Here is a 3533-nt window from a genome sequence, read left to right on the forward strand (position 1 = left end):
GAATGAAAGCAAATTGGCGCGATCAGGCTCAAACTTTCATCACGTGATCACAATATTACTAAGTATGCATGCGCAGAAAGCAGTGAGACAATAATAAAGATATTCCATGGCGAAAATGAAGGTAATTTTTTACTCTCCCTCATTCCCTCATATATATATGTATATATATACATACATATATATATATATATATATATATATATATATATATATATATATACACACGAGGTCTGTCGGGAAAGTATCCAGCCATTGCCTTGTAGTTTGTACATGAAATTATCTGCTTCAATGACGCACTTAACGAATACTGCTCTGGCTAATATCAAAAGATTTTCATCCAATTCAGGGCAGGATTTTTGTTGAAGGATCCTAAACTTTCTCAAGTCACCTATTGGCTATGGTTTTTATCTATACACATTTTTTACTTGTTCATTTATTTATTTATTTGTTCATTTATTTATTGTTTGTTTGTTTGTTTGTATCGTGGGGTTAAGGAAACAAGGTGGAGAGCGTAGAGCCGCTGAGTAGCTGCGGCCGAAGCCGTCACCTTTGCCCTATTATGCGCTTTGGGACTGTTGGAGCCAGATAACAGTCACTGCAGGGAATATGAGAAGATTGCGGGATTCGAACCCACAACTAAGCGAAAGCGAGACCAGCACACTGTCGGCATGCTCCGCCTTTGTAATGACGACATAAGTGTATAGAGAAACCAGTGTTAAATCCCCCCTAAAACTTAAAATAATAAATGCTAATCTTGGGCATGGGGCTTCAAGGGACCCCAGGTACCAGGTGGGTGGATGTCAGGGGGAAGGAGAGGGTGGGGGTGGGGGTAGTGGAGGTGGGTGGCACTGAGTGCCTCAGTGCCTCGGTGTCTGGCAGTGTTCCCCAAATACCCGAAGGTGCCAGGCACCTTCTGCGTGTGTGACTAAAGGAAGTGACTACGGAATCTGGCTCCTGGTGTTAAGGAAGTGTAGTGAAGTGGTGGAAGAAGCTCTCAGGAAGTGGAGTCGGAGTAACGGAAGTGAAGGGAAGTGAGTGGAGGACATAGAGTGAATATTTGCATTTCCGGGTAGGTCTTTTTTTTTTTTTTTTTTAATCTATGAATTATATATTTTTCCTAATAGTCTATTTACAATATATTAATTTATTTTTTTATCTTAATTTTTGTTTGTTTTTATTTCTTCATTTTATCTTTTTACATTATGTATTTTTTGTTTATTTATCTATTTATTTATCTAATTTTTTTCTGTTAATTCCTTCCTTCATTCCTTCATTCATTCATTTATTTATCTATTTATCTATCTAATTTGTCTATTCATTCCTTGATTCATTCATCTATTTATTTATTTATTCATATATCTATTCATTATTTATTGATAATTTCATATGATTTTTTATTTGTTTGTTTTATTTTATTTTGTTTTAATCTATTTCTCTTGTTTATCTTATTCATTCTGTTTTATCTACTTTTTATTCATTTTCATCAATTTAATTTTATCTATATATTTATTTATTTCTTATTTTTAATTTTCTATCTATTTTTTATTTCTTTTTCATTCGTTCATTTATCAATTTTTGAGTAAGACTCTTTTACAAGTAATCGGAAAACTGTACTATTTAGTGATCTTAACATTCTCTCTACTGAACAATGAATTAATTATAATTTGAAGTTAGCAAGACTGAAATGATTAATTTCTTCTGTACTCCTCGACGGGTCAACAGATGGTATTTTCAGAACTCTTCGTACTGTCACTATATAAAGTACAGTACTTTCGATTTATGATCGATTTGATTTGAAACTGAACGCTAATTATTGCAACTTAACTCTGCCGTCTTGATAGATTTAGCAAACGGGAAATCAGATTGAGCTTTTTTCCCCAGATATTTATCTATAGATCTATTTCTTATTTCACCTTGTTTTAATTACTTTACTTTTTATTCATTTGTTTGTTTACTTATGCATTTTGCTTATTTATTTATTTTATCTATCTATTTATCAATTTTTATTCATTTATATATCATTCGTTTATTTATTTATTCTTAGCTGTCCGAAGTTTGTCCCGACTACAGAGAAATATTAGCAGTTGTATAAGGAGTTCCATTTTACGTTACTTGATCCTTACTGTTATACTATAGAGGACGAGACTAGAGTTGACGTTTGAGTTATGAGACCGTGCGTGCCTTTGCTGCCAACACGCGATGACTGGGTTTCGAACCACTTCTCTCTGGCTGGCCACAGATCTCTCTTAAAGGTATGATGAGGAGTTTACACCAGGAGGCTCCTGACTGTGGCCTAAGTCGTCATCTTAGCCCTATTATGCGCTTGGACTATTGGGACTGTGCTGGGAATCAGAGAGAAGTGCGGGGTTCGAACCCACAACTAAGCGAACGCAAGGCCAGCACGATCCCTATTACGCTACAAAATTATAAAAATAATATATTTGTACCAGCGCAGCGCATGGCTTGAGAATTTTTTCGGTAATCTGAATAAGTCGTCCATTTTATGACCGAATTGGAAATAATTGGAAGAGGAAATACAACTTAGAAATTCTTAAGTTAAATAAATGGTTATTACTAATTAAAACCTTAAGAGTGAAGACACATCGTCAGGCAATACAAGGGCCAACAATATAGGAGTAAGGAGACACGAAGTATGGCTCAACTTAAAATGTATCAAATTGCTTTAATTTCGTATTTAGTTAATGTTGTTAGGCAAGTTATATATTATATATACTCCTGAGGATGGTCCTAGGACTAAGGCCCAAACGTCGGGCAATCAGCCTCGCACATCGAGCCCAAGTCATCACGCACACTAAGATGTAAGATGTATATGTAAGGACATTTTATGATTTTCAACATTTTCATCAAAGGAATGTTTCGATGTGTATGATATATTTGTCATTTGAATCGGGCTGATATTTGGTGACATTATTTCTTTAAAACTCGTTTTGAATTAATGAAAATTAATTCTGTCTTGAGAAATAAACCAGAGAGGAATGTCGAAGACAGTTATGGCTGACCTGTTGTCCGGAAGTGCTTGTGGCTTCCGGGCGACATGACGTCACAAACCGCGCATCGCGGTTGTCAATTCTACATAAATATGCATTCTTTCTCAGTGGTTTATTTCTCTTTCCATTTATCAACTTTTTAGATCTATTTGTCTATCTTTTATCTATTTAACCTATTTATTTGATTGTATATTATTTCGTTTAAGTATTTATCATTTATCTCTTTACTTATCTATCAATTAATTTTAATTTCTAATTCTGTTTTATTTGTTTATCTAATCAATTTATTTTTGTCCAGACATTTTACTTGTTAGGATGACTGTTGGGTTATGTCAATGAATGTAGTGGTTCTAAAGTCAGGGAAAGGGCCTAGCTGGGAAAGAAATCTATTCTTGTCACGTTCAATGTATGTCAGGAAACACTTAAGCACCTCATTTCATAAATCCCGCCGCCCTGCAATGTGTTACGAGGCCAGTTTCTGTCCCATAAACATTTTTGCTTTAAATCCGTCAAATTTCTGTTCGA

At 34.7% G+C, this 3533-nt stretch overlaps 1 protein-coding gene across 3 annotated transcripts in view; it reads left to right on the top strand.

Moving 5' to 3' along the window:
* The first annotated feature begins 859 nt into the window (after window positions 1-859).
* LOC143027822 (SET domain-containing protein SmydA-8-like) overlaps window positions 860-3533 on the top strand; it is a 49222-nt gene continuing 46548 nt past the window's right edge. Inside the window, exon 1 of one of the 3 annotated variants that reach the window (XM_076189424.1) lies at window positions 860-1069. The gene's annotated coding sequence lies outside the window, so the exon portion shown is untranslated. The remainder of the gene's footprint in view (window positions 1070-3533) is intronic. The other 2 variants (XM_076189425.1, XM_076189426.1) reach the window with 2 other exon arrangements.

The sequence above is a fragment of the Oratosquilla oratoria genome, chromosome 8 (genome assembly GCF_046742065.1).
Source record: "Oratosquilla oratoria isolate Oo_2021 chromosome 8, ASM4674206v1, whole genome shotgun sequence".
NCBI classification, from domain to species: domain Eukaryota; kingdom Metazoa; phylum Arthropoda; class Malacostraca; order Stomatopoda; family Squillidae; genus Oratosquilla; species Oratosquilla oratoria.